The 19,557-nt window shown below is 31.0% G+C and overlaps 1 protein-coding gene across 1 annotated transcript in view; it reads left to right on the top strand.

Annotated features, from left to right (window-relative positions):
- LOC103569117 (glutamate receptor ionotropic, NMDA 2B-like) overlaps positions 1-19,557 on the top strand; it is a 247,992-nt gene that overhangs the window by 208,236 nt on the left and 20,199 nt on the right. The window lies entirely within an intron of this gene.

Raw genomic sequence — 19,557 nt, 5'->3', positions numbered from 1 at the left:
ACGACGTTTTTCCACAAAGTGCAGCACCGCTTGGTGGCCGGCAGCCGCACTGAAAAAAGTACTAGAGCTTAAAAACTTTAAAATTAAATTAAATTTATTTGTAACACTTATTTGAAGTAAATTCTGAAACCTCAGATTGGAAAATAATATGTTCATCGACCTTGGACTGTCAATATCATATTTATATTATATGAGACATTGGAAAATAATTTGAATAGTGATCAAAAAAAGGGCAATGTACAAGTAAATTTAAAGACATGTAGAACATTAAAATAAGTACTTACAGTAATTACGAATACCCAGGTGAGCGTAGTTTCTTTAATAAATTTCAACATAAGATTTGCCAGTTAGTAACTTTTTACTTTGGCATGCGTAAAAATCAGGCCTGTACTATTTTTTTGTTGCGTGCAGAGCGCTTGAATACTATAGTGAGAAAAATGAGATTCGAAAAAAATTCATTTCTTTCAGAAATAATAATAATAAAATTTTATTTTATTTATTGATATCAATCAATGTAAGTTCTTATAATTGAAGAAGTAATAACAAAAGATATGTACCGTACACTGGAAAAAAAATTTGCTATAATAACAAAAATTAAGATTACGCAGCTATTTGTTATGATAGCAAAACTATCTTGGTTAACGCAATGAAGTGACATTTGTTGTGATTAGTAAAGTGAAGTTGCTGTTGTAACAAATGAAATTTTTTGAGGAAAAATTATTAGAACACTCATAAAATTTTGTACTTCAATTAGGTAAACAATGTCATTAATAATATTATCGCGAGTTTTGGATTTTAGACGTAAATTCTCGTGTAAAAGTAATCTTAGGTCATAGTGATCATCATAATGAGTTTTTTGATGATATCACGGTGATTATCATGATGATCTCATGTATCGACACAATCATTAGCTCATGGTGAGATTATCATGATACTAAGATTTGGAAACAAATTTATTCGTATTTTTGTGATAAATAGTTTTCAACAATTATATCATGATTTGATTGTAGTTTCTCGAGTTGTATGATTAAAAAGAATGTATGCACCAATATCATGATATTCTGATCAGAACTCTACAATTAGATCAAGGAATTTATTATAAATGGTTTAATTTGAAGAAGGATATCTTGATGATTTCCAGATAAAGAACTCGTCAGGTTGACCCAATGACAAATAACTTTTTTTCCAAATATGGATATCTTGATAAGGAACTCGTCAGGTTGCACTGACGGCGAATTACTTTTTTTGAATAAAGATATTCTGATGGAGTCCTGATAAAAAAATCATTAGGTTGATCCGATAGCGAATAACTTTTTTTTTGAATAAGAAAAGACAAATATGGTCCTAATAAGGAACTTGTCAGGTTAACCTAATAAGGCAAGTAGATAAACAGGGATGTTTCCCCTCCCACAACAGGGATCTGCAATACCATCGTGAATAAGTAGGGGCTGGGGGTAATCTTCCATACCGACAGTCGAGATAGGGGGCGCTAGTAGTGCTTTCTGTTGATCTTCTATAACGGCGCCCGAGAGAGGCCGCTAGTAGCATTTTTTTTAGTCGATTTGGTGGGGAGTGAATGAATAAGGATGTAGAGGGCGTTGGAGTGGGGGTATTTTTCAAATTTAGGTGGGAAAATGACGTATGCTATTGTCATATTGTTTAAATGTTTTAAGATTAAACTTTAAAATATGTGGAAGGATGAGTTGGCGGGGGTATTTTTATAACAAATGACGTGTTTTTCACTTGTTAACGTATGATTTACCTTAATCTATCTTTAGCAACTTTCACTTTTTTGTTTATAACAAATGAATCATTTGTTTTCTGAAAATTTACACTTTTATCTGATATTTATCTATTTTCGCCCATTTTTCCACCAAAATCATAGTGGGATTTGTATTATAAAACCTCTATTCATCCAACAGGTTTGTACAGTATACGTCTCAGTGTGTGCATAAAGTTAGTGGTTAAATGTGCTTAACTGAATCGTTTTCTATCTGTGCTTATGGCTAAGTTCAGTGATCTGATTTTTGAGTTATTTGTTCAACATCCATACATTTTGGATTGTATTAAAACTCAAACTTCATGACCAGATGCAATTCATAAAATTGATTGCTTAATAGAATTAGTAAATCTCATAAGAAAATTGGAAAAGTTGGAAAATCGCATGATCAATAAATAAATAAACAACGGAATTGATAATCGCCTTTGTTGGGTTTAAAATGCCGGATTGCACATTTGTTGTAAAGGGGCTGTGTATTATTGATGTAAACAATACCAAATATACCAATGGATTGTATCATAGTCAGTATTGGCTACTTCAATCACCTATAGAATATATAAATGCTACGGTTATTCGTGAAAGTGAAGACGAAAACGGTGATCGACACGGAATTATGTGGGATACAGGCGATACACCATATGACTCATTAAATCTAATAATGACTAAATTAATAAAAAAAGTGCGCTACTTTTATGTCCAAGGAGCACAGGCGAGGGAGAGACTTGAAAGGTTAATCGATTTTGCTGTTCCAATCATTGATCTACAATTGATGCGACATTTTTCATTCGATTGCTTAGAAGAACTCAACAAACCGCGATGTTTGCATCGTATCAAACACACAAAAAGAGGTCATTTCGCATGTGCATTTGGTACAACACAACAACTCAAGCACTGGTTCTTGAAGTATTGGGGTGTTGGGAAATCCTATGAAAAGTCTGTTCAACTATTTTACCAACTAAATGATTTGAGGAAAATGGATGTCACCAACACAGCATGTCTTGATGATTTGTTCATTTTACGTTTTGCAAAATCACAAATTAAATTTGTATGGGATAAACTTCCAGGGCATTTAAAATATAATGAAAAATTAATGGACTATTCATTTTGCATCAAATATAACCCACTATCAGCTTTGAGCCATGATATTCCAGGAATATGGCTTTATCCATTAAAAAAATATTGTACTACATGCAAAAAGATGAGAGATAATTATTGAAAATCAATTAATTTGTAAACTCTACATGTATGTAGATTTTAAAACTACTTATAGTAAGTAAAAAAAATGTAGATTAAAAGGTATGATATAAATAAAAACACAATAACTATAATTAAAGTGAGTTTTATTTCTTTAATCTTCCTCCTCCTGCTCCTCAATACAATATATGTTTTAAGTTAATTTTCTTACAGTACTACTTAATGGGTTATATTCAATTATACGATCATGTAAAATAAGACAATATGCAGATGTTTGATCCGGAAACTGTTCATCAGATTAAAACTCAAGACGAATATCAACTGGTCCAGATTTAGTAGATTCATTTTGTTTCGAACAGTCGATAATATAGAGTGGCGCTTGTTGTAAATATTCAGTTTTTGTCAATAATGGTTTCGATTCTTCATTATAGTATGACGTTTCAAAATTAGTATACATATCATATATTAAAGCATACTGATTACGACTAATGTTTAGATTTAAATTTCCATATGGATAACTTTGAGAATTGAGAAGTAACTTTACATCTCTAATATTGCAATGATCGAATTGACTGGCATTTTTCGTTACAACATTTTTTCTAGCAGTTGGAAATCCTAGGATCACATATCGTGTCTTTTCCAATTGTGTCGAAGTCTTGATTGGCCAAATATGTTTCGTTGTTTGAGGGAGTAGTGGGTATTCATACAATTGCCATGTGCGAAAGCTTATTGATATAGCTGGATCATTAGCAATAAAGTTGAGTGATTGAATTTTTTGCTTGTCCGACATTGTGACATATGGGACATTCCATTCTACCTCATTGAGAAGAACTTTCACTATTTCAGCATTACTATCAGCGGCAGCAGGTGTATGTATATATGTATTATCACGTAACGATTCAAATTATTTAATTTTTATTTAGTTGTAAGTTGATTATTTTAGTTTGATATTTGGAATTGAGTCGTTACGCGGGCATTCCGCCATTTCGCCGATGGAGACAGCGGTCCGTGCACGGTGCTAGCGCATGCGCGCTGCGTGAGAATGAGCACATGTGCGAATGAATATTAATTTAGAATTTAAAAATGCAAATACTTGACTTTTGTATAATTTAAGCTTTTGTTTATGATTTTGGAATAGTTGGGAGGCATAATCTAGTGTAACATTGTGCCCCAACATTTGTTTAATGCATTATTTTATTAAAACTTCTCATCCGACTGAGGATGTCAGTTTAGTGGAAAATATTGACCGCCGGGTAAATCGATACCTCGGCTATGAGTCCGACGACAATTTGATAAATCTTAAATAATTATTATTTCAGTTACCGGGTACAATAAAAATAGGAATAAGTTATACATAAATAGTTCATATATTTAATTAATTAATTATGTATCATTCAGATGTTTAGGAATTGTTTTTATATTTTATATTTTTAATTTAAAACTAGGCCCAGGGCTAATAGAAATAATTATAATAGTAATTAAGGGCGACGGTGGTGTCATGTATGCGACGACCAACAGGTGGAGGTTGAGATAATTAATGCAGAAAGATACGGACTAGTACTGTGTGTAGACGCTGTTTTGTACAACGCATTTATTACGTTCTATTTTGGAAATGAAGTTTTTTTTTCGTTCGAATAAGTGGATAATTAGTAAGGTTCACCGGGCAAATTTAATTGGCATTTACTTCAATATATATTATTTTTTTATCATTGGAAACCGTGAATTTTGAGTAAGTACTTTGAATTCCTTTCACGGCATTTATTTTTCACGTGATAACCTCCCCCCCCCCCCCCCGGTAGTTGTTGGTCGCCGCGGCGAGGGAAAGTAATTAATTAATAATTGACACTGGATGACATATGATTTGCATTGTTTGTAATTATCATTAATTATTATCATCATTTATTATTGGTGGATTTATTCTGATATTTTTGGCGCATATATGTATATGTGAGTTGAGTGCAGCGTGGGGAAGCGTTGCCGGTATACATATATCTACATCTATAGTTTATATATCTATAGAGTGCATACAGTACTTGAGTAAATTTCAGAAGTACTGATGTCATCACTCGGGTGAAAAATTCCTGAGTTATTATAATCCTACCAAAAACAGATTCTCTGTATAACATCGCGCCAAGTACACGTTTAAAATTTTTTACAAATAAGAAAAAATTGTTTTTTACAAAAAACAAAAATCAAATCGAAAAAATACCAAGTACTTAAAATATAATTCGAAATCTTGGAAAAAATTTTCATAAAATTGAGAAAAAAATTGAAAAAAAAAAATTTGAATGTACTTGGTGTGCGTTATTAAATTGTATTCAAGCAAAATGAATTCCTAGAATTGATTTTGAATACAAATTAATTTCTAATAAAATTAAAAGATATTATTTTTTCGTTTAAGCGCACACCAAGTACATTAAAATTTTTTTTTTTCAATTTTTTTCTCAACTTTATGAAAATTTTTTCCAAGATTTCGAATTATATTTTAAGTACTTGGTATTTTTTCGATTTGATTTTTTTTTTTTGTAAAAAACAATTTTTTCTTATTTGTAAAAAATTTTAAACGTGTACTTGGCGCGATGTTATACAGAGAATCTGTTTTTGGTAGGATTGATATAACTGTACCAATGGCACCATTAACTAGACCAAACGTGACATCAATATTTCGTCGAAGCATAACTTTTGCACCAATTTTAATAACAATTGTTCCAGCAAGTCCAGCTGATCGACTAGCATCTTCTTCTATTTTACTCAAAGTGTCACATGCTTTCTTTTTTAATGATTTAGGACAATCGATATAATCATTAGCCTTAAGTATAATTTCTTCAGAAGAAATTTTATTCGTCATTACCGAATTTATTGAATCACACTGTTTCCAAGTGGGTACCAAGCAAACTGTATCTAATGGTATTTTTTCAATATAATTACATACTTCTTGCAATCTATCATGTTATGACAATGAAGAATCAATTGTAATTTTTCTTTGTTCTAATAATTTGATATCGTCAACTGTCATTGAACCAACTCGTACTCTAGAGAGTAATTCACCGTAAATTTTATCAGTTTTTTGTCGCATATTGATGGTTAGTTCTTCGTAGCTGAATAACTCACTCCATAAATTTACAGATGTTAATGACCCAATATATTTTTGCGCATCTTCTGACGATAGCGTCATATAACTTGGGTCTTCATGAACAGGAGGAAGTTGGAGTAAGTCTCCGAAAACAACCACGTGTCTTCCACCAAACCAGTCATCAACATTAAAAATTTCTATCAATCGCAAATTTATGTATATTAAAGTTATATTAGAAATCATTGATATTTCATCAATGATAAATAATGTAACGTTTTTTAATTGATCACGTAATACTTTTAGTGCATTATCTGATAGTTGTTTATAAGACGGTGTAAAACCGTGTTCAACTGGCAATTGAAATACTCGATGTACAGTAAGGCCATTGATATTAAAAGCTGCAATACCGGTTGGAGCAGTTACAATAGTATCTTGATTCATTTCTTCTTTCATCCAAGGTTTAATTACATTGATCAGAAAACTTTTTCCGTTACCTCCTTCTCCACTGACATACAATCGAATTTTTGTATGGTCAGACATTACTTCGTTTTTAATTTTTTGAAAAACTTTAGTCTGATCAGCGTTCATATTATTGATCATATCGGTTAAGGTATAGTTATTATCTTGTCTTTTTGCTGCTTCATCTAGAATTAGTTCTTTAGCTATTAAATTCATTTCAACATCATTACAATCTGCTGATTTACTTTTCGAATCTTCATCATCATTGTCATCCTTACATTTATTTTCAATTTGGTTTTTTATATAATCTAAACCTTTTTGAAACTCTTCAGCGTATTCATGATATGCTTTAGCTTGTTCGAGTATATGTTGCTGATATCTAAATGATTCAGCGTAAGTTTCAAACCCATTTTTCAAATCTTCTGTGTCACGCCATGGTTGAAATAATAACAACAATGCATAAAAGTAATTTTCTGATTGATTAGCAACATTATATCTGTAATGATTGATTAAATAACCTCGCGTCCTTCGTTTTAAATATAACGATGGACCTATTTCATAATATTCAGTGATATTATTTTTCGGCTCAGTTTTAGTCGTGTCGTACCATCTAGCAAAATCATATAAACATACACTTTCTAACTCTTTAGGGCGATTAGGATAATAATTATCTATCCATGAAGGGCAAAATATATCAGTAGATTTAGGATTAATTTTTTCCAATTGTTCAATTTCATCTTTTGTCTTTAATTTTCTGTTTCTTATCATTCGAACATCCAACCATCTGATAACTGTGTCTGAATCTGTTCCATGCAAAGAAATACCCAGCAAGGTGTCAGCAGCTTCTAGAGCTCCAATTTCTCGGTGATTTAAACTACGAAATCCTATCCTCCATAAAAGCTGAGGTAGAGTTTTAGTTGACTTATTTTCGTCTACTGTTTTCGATTTAGATGAAACGATTTCATCGATTGTTTCCGATGTTTTAGCAGTTTCTGTTTTTGTAGCATATTTAGTCACATAATGTGTCAGTAAGATCGATTTTTCTCCAATAAATTGTATATCCATGTTTTCTTCCCATACACATAAAATTGAAGGATTATAATCGTTAATGTTAGCTTCAATATCAGTACGAGGAAGATCATAAAGCCGACTTTTGGTTCTTAAATTTCTACGCCCAGCAACCGAAGTAGCAACGTCACGAAGTACAAAATGTTCGGTAGTAGGTCGTGGAAATCCAAATCGACAAGATTTAATAACTCTGCCTGATTTTGGTTTTTTCGTTCGTAAGCAATAACTATTATGATGATGTTGTTGATGTGTAGTCACACGTCTGTGCAGTGTTGGAGAAGTTCTTTTGTTAGGTAACTTACAAGTTACATATTTCATTATAAATTCAGCAACTTCTTCATTTGTATTTAAACCAATAATTGGCGCACCTTCCACCCAAATTATAAGATGAAAATGCTGAATTCCTCTACCTTGATATTCCCTTCGCCAAAAGTAATGACTTATTTTACCAAGAGGTTGGCTATCTGACAGAATAAAGTCAAGAACAGCTTGAAATTTATTGTCTATGAACCTTGATACTGATACTGAATCTGCTGCAATCACTGCGCTAGCAGATAACTTGTCTAAACGTGGTGCATTTACTTCTTTTACATATTCTATTAGATCATCCCAAAGCCATTCAGCAGGACTTACTGTCAAAAACCATGTTGCAGGTCCATAATAACGTAACATACAATGTAAATTATTTTTAGGTTTACTCCAAAATTGTTCTGAATTTCGAAGTCGAGCAAAAAGGGTTGTTAAATTCGCTTCAAGTTGACCACTTTTTAAATGTTTTAAATAACCTTCAGCTGTATATTTTTCACGAGGGTTTGTAACATTCAATGTATGAAAAATACCTTGACCGAGTTGCCGAATATTAGAATCATTCAATAAATAAAAAAGATATTGTTGATTTAAACGAAAACGGGAATCGGCTGACATTAATCTTGCTTTAATGTATTCAAAAGCAGTTATAGGTACTTTTCTGTCTTCATTTTGACCATTTTTACCATAAGGATATAAATCTGGAAAACACTGTAAATCGAGTGTTTTCATTCGGTTATCCAATGCTTTATCATTAACCTTCAACATTTGATACATATTCGTTGATGAGTCGTTAATTCTTTTATCATGAAGAGGGTATATAGTGTATTGGGCATATTGCGATCCATCTGGATCTGATACTGGAGTTAACATAGCTCGTTGTCGAGTATCTTTACTTTCCTTAATTTCAACAATGTTTTCATCCATATTTTTATCGTTATTTACTGATAAAAGTGAATTGTTATCGCAGTGATCTCCAATAATATTTTCGTGTTTAGATAAAGATAGTTTGGTGTAGCTATGATCTTGATCTATATCACTTCGTATTGATCGTAATGAATTACTATAGGAATGATCTTTAACAACTTGTATTGTTGATAAAGATATTTTTCTATTTTCATTGATATCAATTTTTTCATTTTGCTCTTCTGCTCCAATATGTTTGTTTTTTGTATTTATACGGTCATCGATTGCCATTTCTTCTTCACTAGCATTTTCAACACTCACATTAAGTTCAGAAGTTTCAATGTTTTCAATATTTATTTCATTCACGTAATTTTTATCGTCACTAGCTTCGATATGAAATTCAATATTTTTCTTATCTAGCCAATCACGTAAATTATTGGGACATTCTGGTAATTTGATTTCAGCATAAAGAGGATTATTCTTCTTTAACCATATCAATGTTTTAAAAAGTTTTTCTAAGTTAACCAAATTTTCCCATATGGTTTTAGATTTTGTAGGTATACTACGAACTACGATGTATAATTCGTGATTTATGTTTATTGGATCTGTCGTTGAACAAATTCTTTTTAACGTTTCTTCTATGGGTAAAGGAAGATGAAATATTTGACCTTTCAGTTTCTGTATTTGCATAGTATGCGGTCGATTTTTTTTAGCAACTGTTCCTAACCTTTGAACTACTTGAAACGATTTCGCTCGTTGAATAAGAATTTTTTCTAAATCGTTTAATGTAACTAGTTCATTTGGTATTGTTCCAACATACATATTATTTAATATACAAGTCGGAGGTAAAATTTTTGAACGAATTTTTCTTGAGCAATAAACACAAATAAAGTTACTGTTTAGATTCGGGTCGTGTTCATTAATGAAATTAGTTAAATTATCCCATATTTCACCTGATATGGGATTACGCATTTTACTCAGATCAATGACATTTTTTATAAAACATAATTTTTGACAAGATATACATTTGTAGCGCGGTAATTCCAAGGACCGTTTTGTAAAAGCTATAAATGCTGATTTAAATTCATTCTGTATTTCATCTTCGTATAAACATGATTCATCTTGTTCTTTATCTAATAAATTACCTTCTTCTTTCATTTTATTCATTATACACATTTAAAATTTTAAGTCTCCAGTTTCTAATGCTCTATGTAATTTACTTAATTTATTTAGAACTTCTCTCATTGTATATATAAGTCGTTTAATATACCTTACAGAAGGAAAATGAGATGATAATAACTCGATACCAGTGAATTGTGATTTACAAAAACTGAAATCTTGATAACAAAAGTGGTAATGACCTAATTTATCAACTGAGTGATTCAAAAATAATTGATTTAAAAGTTGCATAAAATTATTTAAATTTTTCGTTTTCAAGCTTTCCAGAAAGTTTTCATATTGTTGATATACTTCTACTTCCGAATTTGTTCGACAATAGTTGTTGCAATGCCATTTTTTTTCAACTTTTTTATCTTTTATCAATGGTAAAACATTCACAGATTGACCTAATAAATTAATGGCAATACTTTGGTTCTGTAAATTATCAAATGAATATGATGTATCATAATAGTATGATTCAGTGGATTTATAATGAAGTGATTTACCACACATATTTTTGTAATTGTCTACATCTTTAGTTGAATTAGGATCCAAATTTGAAAGATGGTATTCGGCTTCATTTTTTAATTTTTGTATCGTATTTCTTAATGCATTCATGTAATTTTTCCTCTGACACATACACCATTTAATAATCAATTGAGCTCCCAAATACTGTTCAGCTGAATTTTCTATGTCCATGGCTAAAACTAATCGCTTTATACACTCGTCAGTGGATAATTTCATTTTTATATAACTTTTCTTCATATCATTCCTACAATATTTTGCCACAATTTTTTTCGCAGCAGTAACTTTTTCTTTTAATGAAGTTTTATTAATTGTATTATAACAATGTTTACTTTTTTGTCTCTTGAATTTCTTTTTGGTTATAAGAACGTCAGTTGTTGCTACGAAATTTTTTGTGCAATAATTTTGACTAATATTAACAATCGTCGACTCTGTGGCAGTAACTTTATTAAGAAAATCTGAAGATTTCAGCCCTACAGAAATTAAATTGTCTCCGCTTTGATTGGAAATAGGTTCTGTTCGTACTATTTTTTCTTTTAAATCTAATGAGTCACTTTGTTTATTATCTAATAATAATTCAGACAGATTAGTTTTTAAAATTTTTAAATGTTCTCTACGAATACGAGAACGAAGAGCTCTACTTTCTGCTATTTTTATTTGATTTAGAGTTTTATGCCCTGATGAATCAGTATTATTAATAGTTGGGAATGATTTTAGCACATTCGTTTGAAATATTGTGAATAAATGTGAACGCATAAGACGATGATTATAGACAATATTCTCTGGCTTTTGTCTATATAATAAAGATACAGCAAATGCAATAGCAAACACACCACAGTCACTACCATTTGGTTGGTTTTGTACTTTAAGATACACAACTGATGATGCTAAATTGATGTCTAAGTATGGATATAATTTTTGTAAAAAAATTTTTTGATCATTATTTAATGAAAATTTATTCAAAGAATCATATACATAAATTTTTTTTGTGTCATAATATGTACATATCCAATGTTTATCATTGCTGTATAATATTTGAATGTGTTTTTCAAGTCGTGGAACAGGTACAATTTTCTCAGGTCTTGCTAAATATAGTGTGTCACGATGATCATAATTTGAACAACTAGCTAAAATTAATTTAAATTGATAGATGTGTTCATCTTGTAATTGATCTCCATTTAAAACCATATTTAAATACTTTTCATGTATTAGCGGTAAAGTATTCTTGTTCTTAGTTTTTCTACGTTTTGATGGTGCTAATTCTTTTAGTGCGGTAATTTCTATTTTTCTTTTGAGTGAATTCCTTAATGACTGTTTATTAAAATTTAATTGTTGTTGAAGTTGACAGTTATTGTTTGAATTTTCATCTTTGATATTTAAATTCGGATTAGATTGCTTATCATTTTTGTGTTTAGAATTATTATTGTTTTTGACCGATTTATCTTTACTATTAAAATTTTGAGTGTATTCTCCATCACTACTAAAAATTGGCTTCATTGATTGATCACATTCATGAATTTTTAATTTTTTTCGTTTTGAATTATTATCGTTTTTGACCGACTCATCTTTAATATTCAAACTTTGTCGAGATTGTTTATTATTACTAAGAATTGGCTTCTCTGATTGATCACATTCGGGAATCTTAAATTTTTTTCGTTTAGAATTATTATTGTTTTTAACCGATTCATCTTCAATAATCAAATTTTGCTTAGATTGCTTGTCATTATTAATAACTGAATTCATTGATTGATCATATTCATGAATCTTTAAATTTTTTCTTTTAAAATTATTTTCTCTTTTGATCGATTTTAATGTATAATCACTGCCGATTTGTTGATTACATTCATTCGTAATTGTTGAACAAACTCTATGCGTACCTGGTTTTGTAATTATCTGTGGGAAACCAGAGATAATCTTTTTATTAAATATTCCAATCAAATGTGGACGCATTTTACGATGATCATAAAGAAAATTACTTCTTATTGGCCACTGGTCTAAAGCTAAAGACGTAGCGAATGCTATCGAATAAACACCACAGTCAAAATTATTTGGCTGCGCTTGTACATCAGGGAATTCAATCGTACTATCATTAAATACAAATTTGGGGTAAAATCTTTCTAGAACAATTTTATGATTATTGTGAAGAAGATTTTTTTTCGCTGAATCGAAAATATAAATTTTTTTTGTATCATAATAGCAGCAAACCCAATGATCAGTACCGTATTTATCATTTGCATTATAATCATACGCCGTATCACGGCTATGCAGTATATGAATATGAGCTTTATTAGCATCTAATTCACTAATTAATTCTGGATGTTGAACGTACCAACTTTCTAAAAATGGATACCTAAATTGTTTGTGAAGAAGGAAAGCAAAATAATCAATATGATGATCTTCTAATAAACCATTATTAATTATAATAGAAAAATCTTGTTGATTCAATGGTTGCATGGTTTGTGAAAAGGAGTTGGAAAAATAAAGATAATAAATGAAGTATATTTGTTAAATATCAATATTGCTTTATTATTATTGTTACAATAAAACAAATTAGTTCAATAATTAAAAATAAAATAAATGTAAAAAGATTATTTTATTAAATTAATTAATTAAATCATTCACGATTAATAAAAATGTGTGAATAAAATTACATATATTTCTTCAAGATTTAGTTATATTAAAGAAAGACTAATAAATTGACTATTTTTGAGTCGCACAGCAGACTCTTTTTTTGGTGTCGCACCGCAGACAATCTCTTTAAAATTAATATTGAGTCGCACAGCAGACTCTTTTCCTTGTGTCGCACCGCAGACAATCTCTTTAGAGTCAATATTGAGTCGCACAGCAGACTCTTTTTCTTGTGTCGCACCGCAGACAATCTTTTTAGAGTCACTATTGAGTCGCACAGCAGACTCTTTTTTTGTGTCGCACCGCAGACAATCTCTTAAGAGTCAATCAATATGTTTGAAAAGATTTCTTTCTATTTATGAAACTTTTAAAATCAAATAAAAATAATGATATATTTAAATCCAAAATTGCAACTTAGTTGCAAATGTGTTTGGATAATTATAATAATTATTATTCAAAATTAATAATTATATGAATAACAATTATTAAAATCCAAAATTCTAACTTAGTTGTAAATGATTTTGGATGATTATGATTATTATTATTATTCAATATTAATAACTATCAGAAATTATTAATATGGAATACGAATAATAATAATTGTAATGATAATTTTAAATATTTACGATTTATTTTTCACATATAATAAAAATATTATTAATGTAGAGTCACAGGTTAGAATACTGTGTTGTTGTTTGTAATTAACGTTGTAACTAACTATAAAGGTCATTTTCATGAAAACACTTATCGCAATCATGGCGGCTGCACTTGTCCGCCGAACGTTTTAGGTCAATTTGGAGTTAAGTCTTGGATATACTTTTGACTGAGTAACTTTTGTATGGAAATTTGTGTAAATTGATAGTATTTAATGTTTGTTCCACCTCAAGATTACAAGTAATCTTGAGTAAGTTGAAAAATAACTACTCCTGATTAAACAAACAAATTACTGTACAGTAATGGTAAGAATAATTAATGATATTTCGTTCAAACAAAATCAACCGATTATTCTGATTAAACTAATAGACCATAGACTACCAATCACCATGCCACGATATTATGATAACTGACAGAAAGAAAAGACATTTTTAGATAGACTAAAACCGAAGTCCAATAAAAGCCCACTATAAAAGTGCACACACCTTCTCAAATTTTGGCCACGATCCTGATAGCCAGACTTTTTAGTCAAAGAGTTGATGTCAATTAGTTGCGATCAAGTTGACGACAACTTGTTGATAACTATCAGCTTTTGCAACTGTTGACTACAAGTTATTACCAACTTTATGAGAATATTGGAGGCAACTTTCGGTCAATTGACGGAAAAACCGAATTGCCACCAACGGAAATTTGCTACCCGAATTCGCCGCCCATTTAACAGCAAAAGTTGGAAAGAAAAATTTGTAGTTAATTTTTGCTCAATTTAGAAGTAACTTTTTACTAGAAGAAAAAAAATAGTGTTGTTCATTTTTACCATTTCAGAAGGTAAACAAAATTTATACATAAAAATTTCTGCAATTTGAGGGTATAAAAATATCCTATCAAAAAGAGAATAAGTCAAGTTGACAATAAATAGATGTAAAACTTTGCCTGAAAATTGACGAAAAAATTTTTCTAATCGACTTTCGAAGTAAATTTGAATTCTAATTTGGGTAGTGAACTAACATCAAATTGTACAGCAAGTTGTAAATAAATTCTCGGAAAAAGCGGAAAAGTCCGAAGTTGACGGATGTTTGACGAAAAATTCACGAAAACTTTTCCAAGTAAACGTTTGCTAAAGCAAACTCTGCTATTGGGGGTGTTATGTCCTGGGAAGTTACTAAAGTCGGAGCTGACGCCACCTTCCGGACAGTGGGCAGTTCGTTGTCACGTGGGACCAATTTTGAATTTGAAATCAATTAATAAAATGATTGTTAGCGATGATGATGATTATTATTAGGATTAGTATGATTGCTATGATTATAAATATTTAATCAAATAATGAAATTATGGATAGGGATATTTTTAAGAATTTATTTATTATACGAGTCACTCTTCATTTAATGTACATATATATCTGTATAACTGTTAACTAGAAAAGGAGCTATTCATGATTTTTATGCGCGTGTGTTATTTAGGTTTTAGGTATCGGGTGACAGAAAACGTTCCAAAACCACTCAAACTAATTTAACTCAGACTAATTATTCATGAAATGCAATAATTGTTGTAAGATCTCAGTATGTAAATTTTCAATGGAATTTAAATGCGCGCCTATTTACGTATTTTAAGTTCACTAATTGATGTACAGATGGAGACACTTGAGGCCACTGAGGACATGACAAAGAAACTTCCCTAATAGCCACTTTAGCTCGAAATTGACAGTAATTTAACATTGAAATTGCCTGAAATTTGCTACCCGAATTTGCAGTCAATTTGACGGTAAAAGTTGTAGAGAAAAATCGCGGTAAATTTTTTCTCAATTTTGTAGTGACTTTTTATTAGAAAAAACAGTCGATAATGTTCATTCTTACTATTTCAGAAGGTATGCAAATTTGATTTAAGAATATCTATAATTTGAGAGTAAAAAAATACTTTACAATTTTCGGAGTCAAATCAACGATAAGTTGATATAAAAATTTACCTAAAAATTAACGACAAATTTTTTCTAGTTAACTTTTAAAGGTGAATTTGCATTCTTATTCGGGTAGTTAATTTATTTCAAATTGTATGGTAAGTTGTAGACATATTGTCGTAAAAAACGGAATAGTCCGAAGTTGACAGAGATTTGACGAAAAATTTAAGGAAACTTTTGAAAGTTAACTTTTGCTAAAGCAAACTGTGCGATTAGTATGCTATCAGGGTAGCCATTTTAGCTTGGAACTGACAGTAATATGACAACTGAAATTACTGAAATTTGCTGCCCAAATTCACCGACAATTTGAAAATAAAAGTTGGAAAAATCAACTTAATGTCATTGTCTGACAGTAACACTTGTAGTTAAATTGAATTCAAGTTACAGACGATTTACTGTCGACTTAACCGTAATTGTTTGCTCTCCAATATTTTGCTTTAAGTTGGCTTCAGAATACGGTAGGAGCTTGAAGTTAACCTACAGTTAGGGTGGCTATCAGGGTAAGTCCTGAGCAAATTTACTAAGGACTTAGTTTGGCTGAACACGCCTAGTATGTTACTTTGATATGACATGCTGTCGGTGGCGGCAAAATCAAAAATATCATGATCGAAATTTAATATATGATTTATAGTTTGTTTATGTTTGTTTCTTTCAACAGTTATATATAAAAATACGAAAAAATTATTCTTAATATGCATTAAAAAGCAAATGATGCACAGTTAGAAGAATAAAATGGAAAAAATAAAGAAAAATAATTTTTTTTTTTCACCAGCTATCGTCCCTAAACTAGACTTTATTGACAGCAAGTGACGACAATGCTTCAGCTCGTTACTAAAATGACAGCAACTGTACAGATTGTCAGTTGATCCCTGATAGCCACACCTTGCTCAGCAAGTTCTGTAGTGAAACATTTTCGGCTGACTTCTAGCAAGCCTTGGCTGGATAATACTTGAGTGCAAGTTGATGCAAATCAACTGCCGTCGTCTGAATGTAATTTGACAGAAAAACTTGCCGTCAATTTGAAGTGAAACTTTCAATCAGCTTAATGTCATTGTCTGAACGTAACACTTGTAGTCAAATTGAATTCAAAGTACAAACAATTTACTGTCAACTTAACCCTAACTGTTTGCTTTTTACCATTTTGCTTTAAGTTGGCTTAGCTAGAATTTAACTTGCGGTTGTGGTGGCTGTCAGGGATGATGTTTGTTCACGCATGAAATCGTTGGTAACAATTTACTGAGTTGAATTGCCAACGATTTCCCTGACAGCAAGACTTCATGGTCGGAACGTTAGTGTTAATTAAATGCGATCAGGTTGATGAAAAGTTGTTCTCAACTTCCAGTTATTATAACCCTAGCGGCAACATTGCTCACTTTTGTATCAATTTTGAGGAAGTCAAGTAAAATACAGCAAAATATTATATCGATATATACTATTCTCTCAAGATCTTGACTAAGATAGCTACTAGGAAACTGTTGACTACGAATTGTTATTGACTTTCCCAGAAAGTTCGCATCTACTGCCACAACCAGTCACCAACTTCCTGAAAATTTGAATGCAACTTTCCGTCAACTTATAGATGCCAACTATTCTTACTAACTGTTTCAGAAAGTTGGCGACCAGTTGCTGTCAACTTACAGAATTGCTAGATTTTTCGGCCAACTCGGTGACAAATTGCTACAGTAAACTGTCACCAGCTTGGCTAACACGGCTGTTGTCAAATTCAATGTAATTCTGTGATATCAAACAGTCTAAGTGAATAACTCTAATGGTAACAACTATAGACTACCACAAGAGCCGACAGTTCAATTGATCTATTTATCGATGTAAATTTTCAAGGCTGCGTACTATAAGAAAAACAAATTAAAACAAAGGACTAACAATCATAAAATAACCACGCAGCGAATACAAATTGTTGCTCAAATTGTAAAGTTGACGAAGCAACCCTGATATCCGAGCTGACCCTGTTTAAGAAAAATGATTTGCTCCATGTTAAGTGTATATCTATATCTATATATATTAGTCGATTCAAATTGTTTTAAATCATTTCAAATTTTTTCGAGTCATTCCAAATCATTTTTCTCAATCAGGGGATAGTAAGCGAGTAGCAACCCACTGCAGTAACAGCAACTCGTCATCAAGTTGGTTGCAAAAGTTGGCATTCCGTTAGTTGTCGAGAAGTTGCCTTCAATTTTTTCAGAAAATTGGTGACAACTTGAAGTTCACAGTAACATTTATAATTAAAAATGACCTCTCTACGAAACAGACGAAAAGTTTATTTTTAATTCATTGGGAATCATTTGTGTAGATTTAAGAATATAATTTTATTATTTAAGACTAATTAATAATTAGGAGTTCTTCCTAATAAAATTACATCCTCAAACTTTACAAAATAATCCCCGATTGATTAAAAATGAATTTTTTGTTTGTTAAATAGAGTAAAGGTCAAAACAAAATTTTTTAATTAAGAAAAAGGCGGATTTTTTTAATATTTTAATTTTATTTTGTTTTGTTTGTTTTTGTTTTTTTATTAATACATATAATAATTTTTAATAAAACTCCCTCTCCCGCGGCCGCCCCTACTTCCCCTCCAATTTTTGTAACCACGACGGTTCCGCCCTGTCCGTCCCCTGGCTACACCTCCAGCTGTCCATCGATTTGGAATATCTGTAAAGCAAAATAAAATGTTCAGATTTCGATAAATTGAATAATATAGAAATAATATATTAAAAGATTTCATAAAATCAAACAGATTCTCATAGATCCCCATAAGAATTTCATAAGAATGAATAAGTTCTATGAGAAGTACTATAGTTAAGTATAGGCCTTATACATACAGATTTGAGAATCTGATTTGTCAAGAATTAAACATACCAATGGCTGCTGAAGTTGCTCCCAGAGCTGCTGCTAGAGCTCCTCCCGGAGCCGTTGCTTGCGCTGCTGCTGGAGCTGCTGCTGGAGCTCCTCCCGGAGCTGCTGCTGGAGCTCCTCCCGGAGCTGCTGCTGGAGCTCCTCCCGGAGCTGCTGCCAGAGCTACTGCTAGAGCTCCTCCCGGAGCAGCTGCTGGAAGAGGTATATCGGCTACATCTGGTACCCCTTCTCTATTTTGATTTACTGGCAGGTGCGGTGGTGGCGGTGGTGGTGGTAGTAGATGCCAGTAAATTTGGTTGGCCTGTGGGAAAGGTGGCTGACCCCAATATTGGCCACGTCCACGGGCCAACCTGTAATAAGAGAGAAGATAGAGAGCTTCAAGTAGCTCTCTATCTTCTGAAAAGAAAATCCAATTGATTATATATATATATATATATACATATATAATATATATATATATATATATATATATATATATATATTTATTAGGGTGTTTCAAAAAAAAAAACAATTTTTTTATGGTATCGAAAAATTGAGAATATAACTAAAAATAAAAATTTTGGTACTAATCCGACGTCTTAATAAAATGATATTGAGGTTTATCTCGATTTATTGTACTATTTTCCACTCAAATAAAACGGAAAAAAATTTTTCTTTTTTTTAGAATTTTCTAGCTCACAAACTAATTAACGGATTCTTATGCATAATGAAGGCTTTTGTAACAAATTGAACGCTCTACAACAAAAGTCACTTATCATCTTTTGATAAATCCCACTGTTCAAAAGTTATTTAAGCTTCAAGTCAAATTTATATATATATATATATGCATCCATAAATATATACAAAAATAGTTAAAAAAATTGCACGTATAGTTTTTAAAATTTTCTACACGTGCATTTTTTTAATTTTAATTTTTTTTTCATAATTGATTTGTCAAAAAAAATCGGAAAATTGCAAATCGTTTGTTAACTTCAGGATCTATTT

This window comes from Microplitis demolitor, chromosome 2 (assembly GCF_026212275.2).
Source record: "Microplitis demolitor isolate Queensland-Clemson2020A chromosome 2, iyMicDemo2.1a, whole genome shotgun sequence".
Classification (NCBI taxonomy): Eukaryota; Metazoa; Arthropoda; class Insecta; order Hymenoptera; family Braconidae; genus Microplitis; species Microplitis demolitor.
This window is presented reverse-complemented; position numbering and strand designations above follow the sequence as displayed.